The sequence below is a fragment of the Orcinus orca genome, chromosome 20, assembly GCF_937001465.1.
Source record: "Orcinus orca chromosome 20, mOrcOrc1.1, whole genome shotgun sequence".
NCBI classification, from domain to species: Eukaryota; Metazoa; Chordata; class Mammalia; order Artiodactyla; family Delphinidae; genus Orcinus; species Orcinus orca.
Window position 1 is genome coordinate 45319905 of NC_064578.1, and position 22727 is coordinate 45342631.

The 22727-nt window shown below is 49.2% G+C and overlaps 1 protein-coding gene across 15 annotated transcripts in view; it reads left to right on the top strand.

Moving 5' to 3' along the window:
- The window catches only part of SIPA1L3 (signal induced proliferation associated 1 like 3), a 237901-nt gene that overhangs the window by 69934 nt on the left and 145240 nt on the right, over nucleotides 1-22727 (top strand). Inside the window, exon 2 of one of the 15 annotated variants that reach the window (XM_049702742.1) lies at nucleotides 1064-1107. The exons of the other annotated variants lie outside the window; for them this stretch is intronic. The gene's annotated coding sequence lies outside the window, so the exon portion shown is untranslated. The remainder of the gene's footprint in view (nucleotides 1-1063; nucleotides 1108-22727) is intronic. 15 annotated transcript variants of the gene reach the window in all.

Genomic DNA, 22727 nt, shown 5'->3' on the forward strand with positions numbered 1-22727 from the left:
TTTCATCCTGACGTTGCATGGTCATGGGATGGCCACCCCAGCCCTATGATCACATCCTTATGCACAGTATCCCATGTAGGGAGAAGAGGCAGGGGGAAAGGCTTTCTCTTCCTGTGCCTTTCCTTTCTAAAGGGAATATGTGCCCATAGACACCCCTAACCCCAGCAGACGTCTCTGTCTCTCATTGGTTGTAAAGGAGTCACTGGCTGCCCCTAGCTGCAAGGGAGGCTGGGAGAGTGGATGCCTGTACGGTGGGAGGAAGCACAAGAAGTGGGAGTTGGGAATGGCCATAAGCTATACCACCAACTGTCTGCTGCGGGTGTGTTCTCTTACTACCCCCTCGGAGGATGAGAAAAATCATGGATCAGAGAGGTGAGAAGATGACTTGCTTGCCCAGGATCTCATAGAGCTTGTGGTGGCAGAGCAGGATTTGAACCCACGTCTTTCCTTCTGCGGAGCCTGCGGTCTTAACCTCTGTATGGTACTGCCTTGCCGGCAGGGGACACCCAGATGGTCGTAATGCAGGGTGTTGAGTGGTGAACCCCAGGTGCTGGGAGAACTCAGAGGAAAGAAATTCTGCTTGGGTATGGTCAGGGAGAGCGAGCTGTAGAGAAGAGAGAAGAGTGTGTAGAGAATCATGGCCAGTGATTGGGCTGGCCTTTGAAAGGTGCATTGGGGTTCTGCCAGGTGCATAGGGATAATGGCATGAGGAGGGCGGGCCCCAGGCAGAGGGTACAGCATAAACAAAAGTGGGGGGATGGGACAGTGCATGCTGGGTGGGTTAATCAAGGCTCTTTTGATTGTAAGATGAATTTGTCTTCTGTCACTGGGAAGTCTGGAGGGCGGAGCTTCACACCTAGCCGGATAAGGGGGCTCTGTCGCTTTTCCTTGCTCTGCTTGGCTTCACTGTACAGACTGGCTGGATTCAGGTGAAAATTCTCTGCTTTATCAACCCAGTGAAAAGAGGCTTTCTTGTCCTCAGGTTCTTTAAATCTGCTCTGACAAAAATACCATAGACTAGGTAACTTACAAACAACAGAAATTTCTTTTTTCACAATTCTAGAGCCTGCGGAGTCCAAGGTCAAGGCGCTGCAGATTCGGTGTCTGGTGAGGATCCACCTCCTGGTTCACAGATGACCATCTTTTTGCCATGTCCTCACATGGAGGAAGGGGCAAGCGAACTCCCTGGGACCTCCTTTATAAGGATGCTAATCCCATTCATGAGGGCTGTGCCCTCCAGGCCTAATTACTTCCCAACGGCCCCACCTCTTAATACCAGCACATTGGAGATTAGGTTTCACCATATGAATTTGGTGGGGGGCCAGAACATGCAGTTTGTAGCAGTAGGTCATGTGCCTATCTCTGAAGGTGGTGTCTAAAGCAGGGTTGAAGGATGAGCAGTGCGCCACAGCCTTGCCAGGATAGAGGAGTGTGACCTTCAGCCGCCGCACTCAGCTTCCTCATCTGAAAAATGGGACTAATGTAATTATCCCTACCTCATACGTAGGGTCTGCGGTAGATTCCACACAGAGAGTGTTCACCAGTGCAGGTAGGAAGTGTTCTGTGGAACCTAGAGCAGTGGCCTCCCAAGTGTAAGGCCCTGAATGCTACCTTGCCGGGACCCGGCGTTGTCATTTAAACCTTGCTTGCTTGCATACGACTGACTATCAGCTCTGGCACGTAAGAGCTGTGCAACCCTGAGCAGATGACTTTGCCTCTCTGTGCCTCAATTTCCACATCTGTACCAGGGAGAAAAATGCTTAGGACACTGCCAGGCACATGGTAGACATCAGTAATTTTTTTTTTTTTCTTTTTTTTGGTCTTCTGGTTTGGCCACACTGCGCGGCATGTGGGATCTTAGTTCCCCAACCAGGGATCAAACCCACTCCCCCTGCAGTGGAAGCACAGAGTCTTAACCACTGGACTGCCAGGGAAGTCCCAGTAAATATTTTTTTTTTGATGACTACATGAATAGAAGAGCTGAGTCAGAAGATACATGCAGGTTGTTAAACCTTTTTGGATCCGTATTGCCAAGAGGTCCTGCAGAAAGGCATTACTCCATCATAGAAGCTGAGATGACCCATTTCCCTACTCCTTAGTCAACACTAGGTCTTACCTTCTAGGAAAAAATTCATTGTTATTTTGGTCAGTAAAGAAACCAGCTTAATATTGTGGACACATAAGAACGTATCTGTGTATTTCAGACCTGCAAACTGAAACATGTAAAGGTGAGATGACATAATGTCTGGGATTTACTTTTTTAAAAAAATATTTATTTATTTGTTTATTTGTTTAGCTGCGACACACGGAATCTTCGTTGCCACGTGCGAGATCTTTGTTGCAGCATGTGGCATCTTTTAGTTGCTGCATGTGGGCTTTTAGTTGTGGCATGCATGCGGGGTCTAGTTCCACGACTGGGGATGGAACCCAGGCCCCCTGCATTGGCAGTGAGGAGTCTTAACCACTGGACCACCAGGGAAGTCCCTAGGGTTTTACTTTAAAGTACTTCAGGCAGAAGAAAAAGGGAAGAAAAGGAATGGATAGGGAGTAGATGAAGCTAATAGGGCAGACTTTTTGATAACTACTGAATCTTCATTTGAGTACATTGGGAGTTCATTGTACCTTTCTCTCTCTACTTTTTTAGAATGTTGACAAAATTGAGAAAACCAGCACCCCCAACACACACACACACACACACACACACACACACACACACACACACACACACACACACAGAGAAAGCCTGAAGATTGAACAGTTGTGAAACATTACTGAGCCCCCGCTGTACACAGGCATTGAGAAATACCCCGGGGCCCAGGTGGGTGTTGGAAAAATGACAGCCTTATAGCCCTCTGTTACCCCAGCCTTTCCCTGCATGGATCCCCTTTGAGGGGAGATCCTTTTGGCTCAGCACCTGGAAGGATAGTAGCTCTCAGACCCCAAGGCGCAACTTCTCATCTCCTTCCCTGATCCAGGCATTCAGGGACCTTTTCCTGAAATGGAGGTTTTCCCTTCCTAGCCTGGAGGGAAGTGATTACCTCCTGGGAAAACCCCTCTTGGTTGTGTGTCTGGTTTTGACTTGGGGTAAAGGGAGTCAGGAGCTGCTTTTCTCCAAAGATCTATGTGATGTTGGCAAAAACATAACTGGCTGATCCTCCACAGTGACTAAATATTGACTCTAGCCCTACTAAGCCTCTGAACATGCAAGAGCAGTCCTTGCCCATCCCTGTCAAATAGCTGTGGTCCCTAGCCCTTTCTCCAGATTCACATGTAAATAGGTGGTAGGCTGTGAGTTTTCCAGGCTGTTCTCTATCCCATTGCGAGGTGAAGTTAGGGTGGGGCTTTCACAACCCATCTGGCACTGGGTGGGGTCTCAGTCAGTGGAGGGTGATCCACCCAGTAACTGACCCCTGGTCCCCTCCAGAAAGGTCATCTTTTAAGAATGTTACTTAGGCAGCTCAGCAGAGACCCACGTGTGCATGTGGTCAGCTGTAGCTTCCGGCTATCTCACTTCTGCTGAATTTCAGCAATTTCTTATTTCCTTTGGGAAACAAAATGAGTCTGGAGAGAAGTATGAATAATCATGATGACAAACTTGGCAATAGGGACGTTGGGAACCTTGCCCTGAAGCTCATAGTCGGTGTCATTGTTACCAGGTTCTCGAGCAGTTGGACCAGGGGAAAGAGGGCACCTGGAGCCAGATGGCCTGGGTTCAAATCCCAGCACCACCACTTAACGGCTATGTGACCTTGGGAAAGTTGCTTAAACTCTCTGCCTCAGTTTCCTCATCTATAAAATGATAATAGTACCTGCCTTATAGGACTGTAAAGATTAAATTAAATACTCTGTAAAATGTTTAAAATGGCGTCTTCTAAAGTAGTTGCTCAGTTAATGGTGGTGGCGATTATTGTATCCTACTGTTTCGGTCATGCAGAGTTAGGATTGAGAACCACTGGTCTGTAATAGTGGTTCAGATGGAAACAGAAGTTGGAGGATCAGCAGAGGGGAGCGTTCTTCCTTCCCAAGTCTGTAGTTTGGGGAAATAGACTTAATTTCGCCATTTAAAAATATTTTTCATTTGATGTTTAAAATCTAGAAAAGAACAGGTGAAAGACTTAAAGGGGAAAAATCTCTTCACTTCTCTGTACATGTACCACACACACCAGAAAAAAAAGACCAGAAGGAAATGAGCTAACGTCTTTACAGTGGTCGTTATTTGGTGGGGGGATTATGCATAACTTTATAGTCTTCTTTGCACATTTATTTTCCAAGTTTTTTATATGTATATATAAGCATATACCACTTTCATAAGCAAGAAGAATATTTAAAAAGGTAAGGAATCATGTGAGCTCTGGCTTTTGGGGAAGTTGGGTGGAATTCTCCCAGAATGGAGCCGTCTGTTTAATGTTTTTTTGTTTGTTTTGCGGTATGCGGGCCTCTCACTGTTGTGGCCTCTCCCCGTTGCAGAGCACAGGCTCTGGACGCGCAGGCTCAGCGGCCATGGCCCACATGCCCAGCTGCTCCGCGGCATGTGGGATCCTCCCGGACCGGCGCACGAACCCGTGTCCCCTGCATCGGCAGGCGGACTCTGAACCACTGCGCCACCAGGGAAGCCCCTGTTTAATGTTTGAGAAGCTTGTGTTCTAGCCTTCCTTGACGAGATGTCCTCCGGCCCTAGAAAATTTCTACTCAGAAAATTCTTGATATCAAAGCTAGCTCCTCAGCATCCATCCCTCCACCTGCCCAGCCTTGCTGTAGGTATTCACGCTGTCTCCCATTCTTCTCTTGAGATTAGAGAACTCCAGTTTTTTTGTGGCTCTGACCTTGAGGAGGAGGCTTATTTTTTAAACAGGCCTGACAGTAGTAAGTACCTCATGCATGAGGTGTCGTGCATCTCAGCTCACTACCCTGTGGATACAGGTGCTTGCCTGTTAGCTGAAGTTATGAATAGCTGTAAAATTGGAAACAAAGCAGTTGATTTATTTATTCGCTGAACATTGAATTGGTACCTAGTTGAAGACTAGGTACCAGTGAGCAAGGCAGACACAGTCTGCCCCATCACAGAGGGGGAGGACGCAAGAAACACTCGGCCACACTGCTAAGCCCCAGGTTCGGAACATTCAGAAGAAGGATGAGACTTTTTGAGCCATAGAACAGAGGCTTCCCAGAGGCTCTCCAAGTAAGTAAAGTTTAAGTAACATATTCCGGATGCAAATGGAAAAAATGGACTTGGTGTACATCTCTAGATAAGCTCGCTTCCGAATGTTTCCAGCTGTGGGCAGGGATCTCCAGATGGGCGTTGCTATGGAAGCATCTTCCAGTTCTCACTTCCTGACTGAGTTTATTTCCGACTTTCCTGTGCCCATGCCAGTTCCCAGCTGTAGATACAGACGTGGCAGGGTCCAGTCTTCCTGCTGCCTCATAGCTGTGCGGACAACGGATGTGGCTGGAAGCCAGCCAGGAGCCTCCTCCCGACTGAGTTAGTTGTGGAACCTGCCATGTCGTGGTTTCACTTGCATCCGGGCTCTTTCCTTTGTCCTCTCGTGGGACTGTGCCAGCATGTTCCAGCCTGTGTTTTGAAACTTTAGATGCCAGCTTGTATTTGATGGAGAAATGAGCTCATGAGGGCTTCCTCTGCCACCAGCTACAGGAGAAGTTGAGTCAAATCTCTTTCATTCAGATCCCCCACTGAGGCCAGATTTGCCACCCTCCTGACAGAAACTGGGCTGGCTGTTTGTTCTTTGGGACTGTTTGTGAATAAAGGACTTGATGACCTAAACAAAGGAATAGCAAACAAGATGGGGGAGGGCTGTAGCTAATTGCTTTCTGGGCTTGAGACCTTTCAGCTACCCTTCAATGCTTTAGAGTAATCATTGCTAACCTGTTGAGAATTTACAATGTGCTAGGTATTCTTTAAATCATTTGTAATCCTCTTAACCCAATGAAGTGTTTAGTATTATTATCCCCATTTTACAGCTGGGTAAACTGTGGCAGGAGACAAGTTATGTTGTTGACCAAATTGCTGTATTGCTCTCTTAGAGCTCCTTAAGGCCTGCCATTTTAGCAGCTTAGGCAAAACAGGAGGATTTAACTAGAGGGTGCTGGGATGGCCCAGAGAACCAAAGCAAGACCTCAGGAAGGACTGCGTACCAGTTACTTGGTTACAAGTAACAGAAACACCATCTCAAATGGGCATAAACCCTAGGGGAAAGGATTGACTCGCAACCAGAAAGCCCAGAGGTGGGGCAAGCTTCTGGGCTGGTTGGCCAGAGCTCAGGGCCATCACTAGTGACCCACTTTCTTTCTGTCCTTCCATTCTTCCCTCTGCTGTCCGCGTCATCCTCAAACCTGGCTCCCTTGGAAGTAGCAGACTGGCTGCCAGCACTGGTCCAGGCTTTTGTCTTCTCATCCTTGGCCTGAGAGATAGAGAGGGTGTCTTGTCCTTCAGCCATAGTGCAAAGCTTCAGAGCTCCTATCTCGTTGGACTAGCACAGGTTATGTGACCCTCCCTGAACCAATCCCTGTGGTAAAGGGGTGGGGCATACTACCAGGCTGGTTGCTCCCACCCAAAACCACTCATGGGGAAGGGTGGAATGGGTGCTGGGAACAGCTGACCTGTGGATTGGAACCAGAACACAAATGCCACGAGCAGGATTCTCTTCCTTGTTACTGCCCCGACTCCTTGTCTGCTTTTGTTCATTCTTTCATATCCATAGTCTCTCTTTCTGCCTTTCCCTCTGCTGGGTGACGGCCATCCACAGACTAAGCTGTACACCTTGCAGTACAGGCTCAAGGAGCCCAAAACAACCCAAGGAGAGGAAACTGTCTCCCTTTGGACTCATTAACCAGGGCCAGGGAAGGGGTTCTTGAGACAGGCCAGTTGAGGTCAGGTGCTCTTTCTGGGCCAATCAGCTGTGGGCAGGGTTGGGGTCATTGTTCCCTCTGTCCAACCCCGCCCCCCCGCCCCCCTGCCCCGTACCTACTGTATCCTTTTCCCAGGACCTCTGGGCTGGGAGTCATTTAAGCAGGACCCCTGAGGATACCAGTTGGGCTGCACTTCCTGACTGACTGTAGTGACACTAAAACCTCATTTTATTCCCAAGCCCCTGGAGGATGAGGGGTGTCCCTTGTGTTTTCCACATTCCCAGAGCAGTTCTCTGCGGAAAGGCCAACTCTTCAACACAGCCCGGCAGGCCGAGCATGCTACGGCCCCCGCTGGCTGCCGGCCGCTGGTCCCCAGCCTCATCCTGCAGCGCACTCATGGCCCTCCAGCCACCTGGCCATGCTTTCGGTTCCTTCAACGCATGGCATTTGTTCCCTATCCCTGGAGTGCTTCCTCTTCTCCCCTGTCTTGCTCCCCACACCCCACCCCCATTATGGCCTACCCGTGCCACTCCTCTTTCAGATCTCCCCTGAGACATCTCTTCAGGGGGCCTGCCCTGACCGCACACCCCACTCTTCTGCCCTGAACTACTCAGCTTGCATATTCAGGGCCTTTCATCCTCTCGGTGATGTCAGCTCCATAAAGGCAGCGATCAGATCTGTTTGGTTAAAGGTGTAACCCCTTCCGTCAAAGATATGCCTTACTAAGTTTTGCTGAGGGAATGAATGAGGCCATAATAGTAACATAATTAACAGTAGCTGGCTTTTGAGTGGCTGCTTCCTAATAGGCACTGTACTAAGCTCTTTTACCTACAAAACCTTTAAATGGTTACTCACATTTAACAGAACGTAATGATGATGACAGTCATTGATTGAGCCATGTCAGCCACTGTCCCGAGTCCCTTACCTGTGTCATCTCATTGAATCCTGACAACAGCGCCCTGAGGCCAGTATTGCCATCATCCCAACTTCACAGTCAGGAAATGGTGCACAGTGACCTTGCCCTGATCACTCAGCTAGGAAGTGGCAAAGCTGGGATGCCAGCCCAGACTGTGTACCCGCTATCCAGTCTCCCTGCACTGATGGTGACACAGTCCTAGAGAGCTCTAGTCACTTGACCAAGACCACACAGGTAGGAGGTGGTAAGAGCCCACCGTTTACCCATCAGCCATTTTTGGTGGGATCGAGTCACACACCAGCGTGCTGTGTATATGTGTAAGGGAAAGACACACTTCTCCTGTGTGTGCCCTTGACTCACACACTATTGCAGCACTACTTCATTTCTGACACCAAAGGGGTGGGGTTTCCACATCAAGCGACTAAGTCGATTCTGACACTCTCTATAGCATCAGACCCCACAGGCTATGGGCTCAGTCCTACAAGGTGTCCCCTCACCCCCAATCTCCTCACCTGTGCTTCTGACCCACCACCTGTACATCGGAGGTTCCCACAGCCCCCTCCTTTGGGTTCAGTTCATTTGCTTCAGCGGCTAGCCACAGAACTCAGGAAGACATTCACTTACTAGATTGCGGGTTTGTTAAAAAGGACGTAATTCAGGAACAGCCAGGAGAAGATGCACAGGGCGTTATGGGAAGGGGCATGGAGCTTCCGGGCCCTCTCGAGGGTGCCACTCTCCCTGCACCTCCATGGGTCTGCCAGCACGGAAGCTCTCCCAACCTCATCCTTTCAGGTTTTTTCTGGAGGCTTCATTACAGAGACATGATTGATTATGGCAATTGAACTCAATCTCCAGTCCCTCTCCCGTCCTCACAGGTCGAGGGATGGGGCTGAAAGTTCCAACCCACTATTCCAGGTTGGTCCTCCTGGCAGCCAGGCACCACCCCGCATGCCCCTATCCTTAGGTTACCCTAGGGGCCTTTCCATTAATCAACCCCTTCACAAACTCTGGTGTGGTTGAAAGGGGCTTGTTCTGAATTAACAGGACACTCCTTTCACCTTTATCACTCTGAAGCTATTTTAGGAATTTAAGACAAAAGACCAAATAATGCAAAACAAAAGATTCCCTTTGCTCTTATCACTTAGGAAATTACCAGGGTTTTAGGAGCTCTGTGCCAGAAACAAAGACCAACAATATTTCTTACTATAAATCACAATACCACAATATGTATTTCTATACATTCTATGTGTGTATTCTATATATATTCAACATGGTGTATAATAGTAGAAATGCCGGTTTAAGTCATGCTGAGATAATAGTTTTCACTTCTCCGAAGGGTAGGAGCAACAGGTGAGATGCTGGCAGTGGTGTGGGGAAGCAGGCAGGCTTGTCCAGTGCTGGGGGTGAAAGCAGGACCATCACTTTGGAGGGACTTGGGCAATGTCAGCACGGCCTTTGCACAACCCTCCCTTTGCCCCAGCACTCCCACTTTGAGGGATTTTTTTTTTTTTTTTTTGTGGTACATGGGCCTCTCACTGTTGTGGCCTCTCCCGTTGCGGAGCACAGGCTCCGGACGTGCAGGCTCAGCGGCCATGGCTCACGGGCCCAGCCGCTCCATGGCATGTGGGATCTTCCTGGACTGGGGCACGAACCCGCGTCCCCTATATCTGCAGGCGGACTCTCAACCACTGCGCCACCAGGGAAGCCCACTTTGAGGAATTTTTGCCTACACATATTCCTGAGTGTGAGACGTGATGTGTGTCCAAGGTAGTTCATTACAGTACCGTTTGGCAGAGCAGAAGCTGGGAACTGTCCTACATGTCCAGCACTGCGAGGGGACTGGATGAATCAGTGAGGCTCATCTGTACAGTGGAGCACTGTGCAGCTTTGCAGGGGGGTGGGGTCCTGATCGGAGCGCCTTCTGTGTCTGTGGTTCACCGCCAAGTATGAAAAAGGGAAGGAAAAGGAACACCTTTTACAAGTAATCCTCAGTTGGGAAAGGCATATTGGAACCTGGGGGAAGAGTGTAGGTTTTATGAAGATTCCAATCCCAGGCAGCCCTAGAGCACGCATCACTATCAAACTAGATACCTTAGGTTTCCATAGCAGGGGCTGTGTTCTTGGCTCTATGCATGTGTGTATATTATACATACAGACAGCCAGCCATATCCAAGATGATGTGTTTGTATGGCTATGTATGTACATATAATTTCACTACTTTATTCGGGTCTCGGCTTGAATGGCTGAGACGCTACCTCAGAGAGGCCTTCCTGAGCACCCCGTCTAGAACGGTCCCTGCTCTATTTTCCTTCATAGCCCTTGTCACCTTCTGCTGTCATACGTTTGTTTGCTTCCTGTGCCATCCTCCTGAGCTCTGAGGGCAGCGATCATGGTTTCATTCCTTGCTATATCTCAGCATTTAGAGCAGTGTCTGGCCCATAGTGGGTGCTTAATAAGTATGTGCTGAATGAATGTGAACGAGCCTATAGTGAAAATTACCCCCATGGTAGATGCGGACCTGAGGCCCCCAGAGGCCTTGCCCTTCTTGCACCGAACAAGCTATGGACCCACTGTTCTTCTGACTGGGTGAAGAGGCAAGAAGTTGCCCTAGACTGCCTTTTATGTGGCTAAAATTCTCCCTTTACTTACATTTCCTTTTCAGAGTCACCTTGAGAGAGAGACACGGATGCAGGCCGGGGTCTCTTCAGGGGGGCAGGGGGACACTGCCTATGAAGCACTGATAAACGTGCCTTTACTGTTCTCATTTGATGCCCACTTCCCGAGTCTTTAGGGACCGTCTCTCCTCTCTGGCTTGCATGATGCTTGTTCCGGGCAGCGATGCCATGGAGAATAGGTAGAGGGACAGAGAAACTTCCGACCTGATGGCCTCTCTCCTCTGGAGGACCCTTCACTTCAGCCCTATGCTTGATATTATCAGAGTCCAGTTTGGCCAAGGGATGTCGTCAGACTTATTATTTCTTCATTGTTTCAGTTATAACAGTTTTGCTGACATCTTTTAGGGCTCCCTCTGTGCCAGGCATTTTTCCAGTCCCTTGATCCCTGTTACCTCATTTAACCCTCCCAACAGGCCTGTTCAGGGGTGGAAATTACCCTCCCCCCCTTTACTGGTAAGCAGGCTTGGACTCAGAAAGGTCTAGTAATGAGTAATGGGTCACCCAGCTGCTAAGAGCCAGAGCTGGGATTTGATGCTGGCTCTCGCTGACCACCATGAAGGCATTCTCACAGCCACGTGGCCTACTGCTTCCCCGTCTGCTTTTGGGATTCTCCCAGTGGCCGGTGGAAGAGGGTCTGATTTCCTACAGTGTGATATGGATTGTTAATCATGTTGCAAAGCCCTGCTGGCCAGCATGAGGCCTTGATGGGCTGGAGGAAGTGGGTGGAGAGCCTTCTGCTTGTTTATTTCTCATAGACATTTGCCACACAAATGAGCAAACTTCTGTTTCTCTTCGAGATTGGTTTCCATGTTGGGCAGGGGAGCGGGTTAGATAGCATCCAGAGGAACCCTGTTACCACCCAATCAGATCTGTCCCTCCTCTCCTGGGAACCCTCCATGGCTCCCTGTTACCCAGAGTAAAAGCCAAAGTCCTCACCATCCCCAACCAGACCCCACGCGATCTGCCTCCATTACCTCCCACTCCTCTCCTCACTTGCTCTGCTCCTTACATGGCACCAGGGTATGTGCCTGCCCCAGGACCCTTGCACTGGCTCTTCCTGCTACTAGGAAGGCTCTTCTCTCATACCCACGTGGTTCACTCCCTTACATCCTTCAAACCTTTGTTCATACATTGTCTTCTCAGGGAGGTCCTTATCTCCCTTCTCTGTTTTTCTCTATAGCACTTACCTAACATGTTATATCTTTTACTTATTTTGTTTATTGTTCAGCTTCCCTACTAGAATTATCAGCTCCAGTGTCCTATTCACCTGAATCCCTGGTGCCTAGCACAGTGCCTGGCACCAAATAGACACTCAGTAAACATTTCTTGAAAGAATGAATCGTTGGATCCTGTCATTATGGTGCTGGGTCGGGGGGCGGGTAGGGGATGGGAAGGGGGGTTGGTTTTGCTCATCAGGCCTCAGTGAGACTCTCCCATGTGCCAGGCTGCAGCTCTGGGTTCCAGACACCAAGGTGAATAAGCCCTGCTTCTGCAGGCAAATTTAAGCCGTGGAGGAAGGGTGCATCTGCTGAGGAGAGCCCAGATCCTGTGCCCGTGGCCTGGCTGCAAGGAAGGCAGTAAGAGTCAGTTCCCAGCCTTCATAATATTTTACCTTGAGAGGCAGGCCCGTCCTCCTACAAAGGATGATAGGTAAGAAATTCCCAAATCATAGGAAAGATTACGGGCTGCCAAAATGTTTTAATTCTTTAAACTTTTTATTAAACTGTAATATACATCCAGAAAAAGACAAGGGCACATATTAAAAGTGTATGTAGCTAGAAGAACTTTAACAAACGACACACTCCTGTAACCAGCTCTAAAAGCAATATTTCCAGGCCCCAGAAGTCCCTTTCCTACTCTCTCCGAGTCACTCCTACCTTCCAAGCAAAACCACTTTGAACTTTGTGTAAATGCAGTCATACTTTATGTAGATGCTCCTTTGTGTCTGGCCTTTCTGTTCAACATTACATCTGTGAGATGTCCATGTCGTTGCATGTAGTTAGCTTTCATGTCTACTCATTACTGTCTACAGTCACAGGGAGACCTGACTGGCAGATCTGGAGAATAGCTAGGGCAAAATGTGCAGAGGCCCTGGGGTAGGAATAAGCTTAGAAGGCAAAAAAGGCCAGTGTGATGGGAGCATTTGGGTGAGGGATAAAGTAGAAGGGGACGAGCTCCTAGAGGTGTTGAAGAATTTTAAGCAGGAAGGCGATCTGATATGATCCCTGTTTTATTTGATCCCTCTGTGTGTGGAGAGTAGAAGCTAGGAAGACAAGAGTGGACTCAGGGAGACCAGTGGGGGATGTCATGGAGTTGTCCAGGTGAAAGATGGTGCTGGCAGCTTGGCCTACAAAGAAGGAGAAAGGAAATGGATTCAGGATCTATTTTGGAGGTAGTGGCAGCAGGACTTGCTCATAGACCTGTCACAGAGGATAAGGGAAGGAGAGACATAAAGGATTCCGTTGTGTGTCTGCATCGCACTTTGTTGGCCCTTCCCTGCTGATGCTCACTCAGGTCATCTCTCATTCTCCCTGCTCACAGAGGCCTCTCCAGCCAGCACTCATATGCACACATCCTTGATGAGCTGAGTCTCGAAGGATCAAGGGCAAGTGCATTCCAGGTAGTGGGAACCATTAGAACTAAGCCTGGGGCCTCCCCCACACCTGGCTCAGCTCGTGCCAGAGTGTAGGCTGCAGAACAGTAGCACACGGCCTCAATCCACCACCTGAATCGTGTGGACCCGCTGCTGATTTTGAGATGTTTTTTCATGCTCTCCCATCCCGCACCTTCCCTGAGTTGCTTTCTCCTCTGGCCATGTCCAGTCCCCTCCCCGCTGCAGGTTAGTCCAGAGCTCCAGCCAGCGTTGCCGCAGCAGGTGTGTTCTGTTGGCGTTGCTGCCATGCTCGGGGGCCCTGCCTCTCTGTACTGGCTCAGCTTTGTCGTCCTGTAGCGTGAGCCACAGTGGGGCTTAAAAACAGTGGCCGGTGAGGCCTTTGGTTCTGGGCCGGCCCTGGAGGCTGACGGGCCTGTAGGAAGTGAGCAAGAAGACCTCTTGTTTGTCTGAGCTGGATTCTTGCGTGTTCCTCATCCCCCCGTTCCCTCCTGTTTCTCATCCCTGGCCTTGTTCTTGAGAATACAGGGCCTACGGGCAGTAGCTGCTCCTGCCGGCCTCCCTTGCCCTTTCTCAGAGGCTTTGGGCGTTTGGGGGCTCTAGGCCCACTCAGCTCATGAGGCAGCTCAGCCAGCAGGAGTTTAAAACAGCGTGACCTGCAAGCACATGAGCAGAGAGCGCCCTGCTTCTGTTTTTGCCATTGGTTCCCTTGGGTCACTGAAGACCAGCTCCCACCCTGGCTTGGGTTTCTCTCTTGTGCTGTTGGGAGGTGCCAGCCAGGCTGACTTGTCAAAATTAATATCTCTGGCAGTTTGCTTTCTGTCTGCCCAAGGGTTGTAGAATTGGATGCATTGTGGCTATCGTGAGCAGGTGAAATTTGACGTTTGAGCTTGCAGTAGGTCAAAAAAACAGGGGGTGGGGGGACAACCTTGAAGGAGAAAATATAGGGCATTAATGAGCTCAACTGAGTATTCTCCCAAGTTGCCGGAGGACATGTGACTCATCGCAACCTTTTTAGAAGACAGCCTAAAAAAGAAATCTTGTTTATTTTTGAATGAGCAGTCCATGCACGTGGTAAAGCAGTCAGATGACACAAAAAACCATGTACAGTGAAAATTAAGTCTCCCTCCCCTGTCCACTGTCACCCAGTTACCCTCCCGTGAGGACACCCATTTCATCTGTATTCTTCCAGAGATACTCAGTACCGAAACAAGCGCATATTATACATACAGTTCTATCCTTTGATCTTGGAAGCCATTCTCTAACGTAGCTATGTAATACTCCATAAGTAGCCTTTGATGCAGAACCACCACGCCTGAGAACCTACCCTACAGAAAAAAATGGCCCCAGTACAAAAGGTTATTTACCACAGCATTCTTTGCAGTGGCCAAACAAAAAACAAAGTGAAACCCTGGAAGTAAAATGAATGCCCATTTTTCAGGGAATGATTGGTAACATATGGTACCTCCACACTATGGAATATCAGCTGCTGAAGAGAGTGGGTAAGAGCACTACCAGTTGATTTGGAGGCGTTTCTGTGATGCAGCCGAGGGAAAGCAAGATTCCAAGAAGTCAATGTGATGTGGTCCTGATTATGTAAAATGCAGTGGCGAAAGTCTGTTGGTTGTGCTGGAGTGGTGGGTATAGTACTCATGCTCTTCTGCATCACACGGCCCAGCACTCTGTCTGGGAGACTTTGCAGTGTCCTCAGTTGTGGTCAAAACAAACTTCACACGTTGGACAACACTAGAGGCCCCCTTGGGAGGGTATCCGGCCCACAGGTGGAGAGCCCATGACGTCGGTGTTGGGAAAGGCTCCCCTGGACCTCTGTCAGCCTAGGAGGGGCTAATGTGGTGCGTGGTGAGAAGTCACTTCTAACTGACTGTGACAGGCTATTTTGACCTACTTCCCAGGCATTTGGTGGAATGAAATAAGGACAGAGTTTGGCCAGCTGTGTGAAGCATGCAGCGCCACCAAGTCTGCCCCTTGTGAGAATAAGGCAGAGGAATTACAGAAACGCTGAAGTCGAGGCATCAGGTCAGGTCCCGAGGAAGCTGCACAGGGCAGGCGGCACCCGCAGCCCACCACACAGAGCCACCCAGTGGGATGCTTCTCACATCCCGCTCCTAAAATGGACGAGCCCTATTGCCGGGGAGAGTGGACCTGGAAGGAAGGTGTTGGGTGGACACACACCCACAGGACCACTGCGTCTCGCCACTCCTGGGGCTCTATTTGCGCTGTGGTCTGTCGTCGTGGTGGCCCTGGAGTTGTTCTCTGTGAAGCTCGGCTTCCCTTCCCCTTTCCTGCTCCTAGGCCCCGGATAAGGATGCATTCCTCCAGGGTTCTGGCGTTCCCCTCAGTATGGATGTGGCTGTCAGTGGGGCAGGGGCTCATGACCCCTTTGAGTCATAACTTGTCTCCTGCTGGGCTTCACTTGCAGTAGCTGTTCTCAGACTGAGGCTTCTCCCCTCGGCTAGACCACGTTTATTCACAGTGCTTTCTCCCCACTCTTGACCATGTTCCTTACCCTTTCACCACCACCGAAAAGAAAGAACACTTCCTATCTCTGGAGCAGCATCTCTTCCTCTGTTTCCTCTCCTACTGGTCATTCATCAGAAGTGAGAGCTCAGTTCTCACTGGCTAATCTATTTCTCTGCCCCCCTCAGAGAAGGAAGGACCTGGTTGTTAGTGACGCCAAGGCTTTATCTTGCGCGCGCGCGTGTGTGTGTGTGTGTGTGTGTGTGTGTGTGTGTGTGTGTGTGTATGAATATTCCCCGGTTTCTGGTTTGGGTAGTTGATGGTGTCTAGTGGACCACTATCTACCCGTGGATGGGAGAGAAACAGGTACAATTAAGGATATTACATGGAGAGAGAGAGAGAATATGTGTGTGTGTGTGTGTGTGCACACACACGGAGAGAGAGAATTCATATCTTTATTGAAAATACAAAAATATGCCCTACAGAAAATTAGGCAGTGACTGGTCATTTATTGAAATTCATTTAACAGGCATTTGCTGATCTGCCCTTATTGTGCTGTGTACAATTTGAATCTGGCAGAAAACCACTTTGGGAAAACTCATAAGACCGTGTGAAGATCACTCTCGAATCTCCCTTTTCTGCCTCACCCCCGACGGCCAGTCCATCAGCAAGGCTTGTTTGTCCTTGACCTGAAACAGATCTTCACCAGCCTCCTCCTTTCCATTCTGTTGCCCTCCCCCCACCGCTCCCAGCCACCACCATCTCTCCTTGGGTGTCACAGCAGCCACTTCACTGATCTCCCTGCTTCTTTTCAAGCCCGACAGTCTCTGTGCAACAGCCAGAAGGGTCTTTCAAAAATGTCAGTCAGAACACATCATTCTCCTCCTCCCCGTCATACTTAGAATAAAGAGCATATGGCCGACTGTGGCTCACACAGCCCGCGAGCTTCTGCCACATCTCCTAGCACCCCTCCCTCCCTCTCCACAGCAATCTAGGCAAGAGGGCCTCCTATAAGTTTCTTTAACAGATTTCCTCCATCCTCCTCCATCTCCTGGAATATTCTGTTTTGTTTTTTTTTTTAACTTTCATTAGAGACTTTATTACCAATCCAGTAATTCGGTCTGGGTAGCCCTTTGAGTGTCTTTTAATTGTGAAATAATTCACATACCATAAAATTCACCCTTTTAAAGTCTACATTTCAGTGGTTTTTAGTGTTTTCATAAGATTGTGCAGCCATCACCAGTATCTAATTCCGGTACATTTTCATCAACCCAGAAAGACACCGTGTACCCACTAGCAGTTACTCTCCTTCTGTGTCCCCCTCCTCCAGCCCCTGGCAACCACTACTCTACTTTCTGTCTCTCTGGATTTGCCTATTCCAGACATTTAATATAAATGGAATCCTATAATGTGTGGTCTTTTGTGACTGGCCTCTTTCACTCAGCATGATGTTTTCAGTGTTCATCCATGTTGTACACAAATCAGTACTTCCTTCTTTTTATAGCTGAACAGTATTCCACTGTATGGGTGTGCTGTGTGTTGTTTATCCATTCTCCATTTGATGGACATTCTGGGATATTCTTACTTCCATTCTCCACATGGCTTCCTTCTCCTTTCTCTTCAGTTCTGTGTTGAAACTCACTCTGGTTTCCTACATAGTATTTCTTACCGTTTGTACTTATGAATATATTTGTTTCCCTGTTTGTTTATCTTCTGTCCCCTGTTCTGGACTGTGCATTTTGTAAGGGCGTGGACTCTATCTGCTTTTGTTCACTGTGTCTACCGCCCTGCCTTGCACAGTGCCCAGCGCAGGGTACTGCTTAATAGTTGCTGGATGAATGACTCAGTGTATCTCATCTTGTTCTCATTTTACCTCCTCCTAAGGCAAAATGATTGTAACCCTGTTCTGTGGGAAATTCTATATCTAGCTTTCTACTTGCTGTATCTAGCTCTCTACTTTAAATAGTGGCAGGTTGCTGGAAGGATTTCTGCGGTGTAAAACACTGCTCCGTTGGTCATCTGCTGTGTAAGTCCACGGTATCATTTGAAAGTGCATGTGGCTGCCAGTAGGAGAGATCAGAAGTAACAATGGTGTAAACTCAATGGAAGGTGGTTTCTCTTGTGAGTAAAATGTCCTGAGATCTGCAGTCTGGGGCTGGGCTGGCAGCTCCACAGTCCTCAGGTAAAGCAAGATCCTTCTGTCTTTCTGCTTAACCATTGCTAGCACGAAGCTTTCAACCTTAAGGTGGCTTCATGGTCCACTGTGACTGCCGGAGTCCAGCCAGTGAGTCTGTAGTCCAGGTGGGAATCGGGGTAGGGAACGGGCACAAAAGTGTAGTCCAGCTCTTTGTTCTTGGTGAGGAATTTTCCTTGAAGTCCCACAACAATGTCTGCCTACCTCTTGTTGACCATCCCTAGCTGCAGGGGAGTTTGGGAGATGTAGTCTTAGCTAAGCATCCCAAGAAGAAGGGGGAGAATGGCTACTGGCTGGGCAGCTAGCACCAGCAGGTCTGCTTCCTGCCCCTGGTACCCTGGGCCATGGCAGCCAGCTTCTGCCCATTGGCCTGGGCCTTCAAGCCTCCTCCTTCCCCAAGTGGCCAGAATCAGAGCAGTGACTTTTTCGGTCAGGCTGACCAGAGGGTGAGGTTTTGAAGCCCCTCAAGGGCCTTCAGTCGAAAAAACTGACCATGTCGCCAGCAATAAGAATGATGGTAGCTCACCTTTGTTGAACCCTTACTACATGCTAAATCCTGCTCTAAACATTTTTCATGGAGTCATTTACTTCATCCTCATCTCCATTTTACAGATGAGGAAACTGAGGCACAGAGAGGTTAAGTAACCCTAGACATTCTCGCTGTTAATAATGTTGTTTTTGTTCATTCTTCCCTTTCAATATATATAATGAATAAGAGGATTAAAAATAAAGCCTGACCTATTTTGGTAGATTGACCAGCATTCTGTCTCCCATCTGATGAGCTGAGGTCTAGAGAGTGCTTTGTGGAAAAGCACTTGGCAGTTGAAGCCACACTGACAGACTGGTTTTATAGGAGTGCAGGAAGGGGCTTAACTCTTGGCACATCCAGCAAATGCCTGGTGACAGGAGGAAAAAGGATCCACAAGCTATGCAGGATTTCCCCGGCCCCTGAGCCTGCGGCCAGCAGACCACAAAGCAGTTGTGCCAGTGGGCTGGGCTTGGCCTTTAAAATCATGGTCTACCTGACTGCTCTTAGAGGTCTGTGGGGTGAAAGAAGGCTGTCTCCGTTTCAGGTCCTCTGAGAATTAATTCAGGCACCAAGTCATCTTTCTGGATGCCTCTGATCAGCCATGCTTGGTGGAAATTTTTGATTCCCAAAGTTGACCTCTGAGTTGAGTCTTTTCGAGACACCTTCAGGTCCCTGTTAGTGGCTGTTTGCAGACTCTCTGGGGTGATGGCACAGCACGTGGCCGCTGGAGTCTGGAGGTAGCAGGTGTTTCGGTTAGGAGTGCATTTGGCTGCAAGTATCAGACTACACAGGTGGCATTGTCACTTTAACACATTGGAGGTTGTTTGTGTCTTATAGCATCTGGAGGGAGATAATGTGGCTCAATGGCTTGGCAGAGTGAATGCCAGTGCTGCTCTGACTCTCTTGCCCCCTCATGGCCACAAGACGGCTGCTGCACCCCCCTTCCCCAGTGGGCCGGGGGACCCTGAGAGTTGAGCCCTTCTATTCTGAGTAGTGTTCTGGGGACAAGAGGGACCCTCTCAAATCCTGGTGTCATGTCCACATTCCAAGCTGGAAAAAGGCAGACTGACGAAGAGGCAGAGGACTGTGTGGATGAGTCTGACCCTCTTTGTGAAGAGAACAAACACTTTCCCAGATTCCCTGAATGAGAAACCTTCGCTTACCCCAATGTGAAGATATGCTTCTGCATTGTCTAGATACACTCGTATTTTCCTGAAGCATTTAGGTCTTGGATCCATCTGAAAACAATGTCTGAATGTAGAATGAGATGGGGCTCAAGGCTGAGCCTTTCTTCTTAACTCTGTGTTTGGGAAGTGGCATTGTTGGTAGTTCCGGAGCCAGACGCACTGAGTTCGAATCCTTCCTGGCTGTGCCACCTACTTGGCTGTGGGATCTTGGGTAGGTGCCCCACTCTGCGCAGCAGTTTTCTGGTCTGTTAAAAGTGGGGAATGCTGGTAGACCCGACTCCACAGGGTTGTTATGATGGTTAAATGAGTTGCTAGTTAACTTGAAAACAGTGCCTGGCATGTAGCAAAATCAAAGCAAAAACCTCGTGCTTCAAGCCAGAATGAGAATTTGCAAGGCCACGTGGGTCTGGGAACTTGGCAGGGAATCCCAGACCCCAGTCAGCTGGGAAGGCGAAGCATGTCACTGAGGTCACCGTCTCTTTCTCTTGACAAGAAATTGTCAAACTGTTATGAAGATGTCTGTTCCAGTGTACACTCCCACCTGCAGTGACTTCTCCTTATTCCATAACTTCAGTACGTTTGGCGGTGTGAGACTCTGATGTTTTGGCCAATCTGCTGTGCATGAGATGGTCATGCATTGATGCTTTTCCTGAGCAGTTTCTCTGCAGGGGTCTGTCGTGTGCCACTGTACCGCAGAGTTACTTGGGCTGGGCTGGAGGCAGGGCAGCCATTAGACCCTCCGGCACAGTGAAGTCCTCAGAGCCCCGTGTTCAGAGCCCATTACCATGATGCTTCCCTTGTGGGAGGGGAGGGGCTGGGGAGAGGACAGAAGGTGGGGATGTAAGACCCTCGTAGTCAGCAATACAGCCTTAGTCACATTTGTGGACTGAATCAGTCAGTGAAAGAACCAGTGCTGAATCGTTAGTGTATGTTATTAATAGAATATAGGTCATAAGAGAAAACATGATTAATTACAAGGTGATCCCAGCAGCTGTCATACAGGATAGTGATTGAGGGCTTAGATTTTCCCAAGGCAAAGTCCTCTCTTCACAAAGCAACGTTTCTTTGTTGGCAGGTGGGTAGAGGCAGTTAAATGAATGGAGATTTTCCTAAGTCACTGTTTCAAAGACAGGATGGGGATGGGTATAATGGGAATCTTCTCTAAATGAAGGACGACTGAACCACTTTATTAGTAGGGGAGTAGGTCCCCGATGCCGCAATGTGAATCTCTGGTAAAGTCTAAAAAGGAGAATGCAACTTGTAGCAGAAGGCCCCTGTGGGCTTGCTTCTCCTTCAGCTCAAATCTGAATGCCTAGATCAGCCACTTAGACACCTGGCCGCCCCCATCACCGCTTGGTCAGGAGGGGTGCATGTGGCCAGGCCCTCTTAGAGGTTGGGCGCCCAGGGGGTGTGTCCTGTTCCGAGACAGAAAGCAGAAGAGAAAGCTGCCGTCTCTGGGCGCAGGGAGAGAAAAGAGCTAGTAGCCCTGGTCCCAGTCTTTGGGGCTACTAATTCTGTGCACTGGAAAAGCGGGTGCCAGCAACAGTCACAGGCTCTGGCCAGTCAGATTAGCCACCCCTTCTTCCTTCCTTGGTCTTCGTGGTGAGGTGCGAATGGATGGTCTTTTCCATGTGAGTTGAGATGAAATACGAGGGAAGGAGTGCAGGAACAGGAAGGCCCAGGTGCACGGGCTGAGACTGCCTTGGGGTCGGGAGAGCAGCGCCCTGGCTGGCTGGCTGGCCCTGCAGAAGCACCTCGCCCGGAGCCATGGCATGCAATAATGCCGGCTTCACAGGATTTCAGCGAGGCTGGAAACCAAGGTCATTAACATGTAAATACTTTGAAATGGGATATAAGCGATTGGTTTTCAGGATGTTGTTTGTGGAGTAATGGAACTTTTGTCAGACACTTCCCTGAAAGCCCATTTTTAAAAACAGAAAAAAGTGGAGCTGCTGTAGGTGAATGGGGGTGCAGAGGCCTGGAGCCTCGCCCGCTATCCCCCTTACCCTCTGCTGTCTCCCCAGGGACCGTACTCAGAGGAGTTCAAGGTGAAACCTCCTGGGACTCTAGGGAGGCCTGGCTTTGCCTCCAGCTGGCCCTGGGCCCCAAGCAAGTCATCTCAGCATTCTGAACCTCAGTTTTCTTATCTGTCAAGTGGGCAGATCAGACTAGATTGAAGAGTTCTTTACCCAGTTCCTATGAACAGAGGCTTCAGAGATCTTTGACATCCTTGAAATAGTTGTGTGTGTGTGTGTGTGTGTGTGTGTGTGTGTGTGTGTGTGTTTCCTGGAGAGACACGCCATAGTTTTGTTTTGTCAGCTTCTCACAAGGATTGTATTCACTGGAACATGAAGGAGCGCTGTATTGATTTCTGAGGTCCCTTCCAGTTCTATCAGTCAGTTATTTCTGTTGTAAATGACAGAATCTCCCCAACTCAAACTGTCTTAAACTGCAAAGGGAAGTTAATGGCTCTGGGACCTGAAATCTCAGAGCTAGCCTGACTGGAGTCTGCACTCAGGTATTCTTGTCAGGAATACACCCTTCCCCACTGCTGGATTCTGCTTCTTTCACCTTTGACTTTATTCTTAGGTGTCCATCCCCTCCCTCAGGTGGCAAAGAAGCCTTCAATAGCCCCTGCCTTACACCCGTTTCTTTCCCCCAGTAATCCAGCAAAATTTCCAGGGCCAACTCTGATTGGCCTTGCTTGGATCATGTGTCTCTCCCAGAGCCAATCACTGTGGCTGAGGGGAGGAACCATCAGGCTACGAGTCAGGGCCGGACCCGCTCTCACTCCCAGGTTCTCTCATCTTGGCTTCTACTTCTTGGTATACACCCTGGGAAGCGAGGTGTGCAGCCCTGTGACTGTGACTTATGTGACAGATGAGCGAGGGCTGTTGCTCTGGTAGGTGCTGGAGTTGCTGAAGCAATTCCAAGGGCATCTTCCCTTCCCAGGTGGTGTAAGAGGGACTCTGGGATGTCTGGGGTCCTGGCTGAATTCCTGGCGCTGTAGCCTGCCTTTGCTGCCATTTCTACAACCCTTCAGCATCTGCTGCGGCCCCTCCTGTGTATCAGGGACCTCAAACTGATGGACATCACAGCTTCCTCCACTTGACAGGGAGTAGATTCTCAGCTCAGAGGGACGTGGCAGCACTGCACGTCACTGCTAATGTGCCTTTAAAGAGCCATGAACATCACTCTAGAGAAAGAAAGGGGGGAAAATGAGTGGCAGAAAAGCAATTTCTGATGCAATTTAAAAGGCAGTGATTACAATTT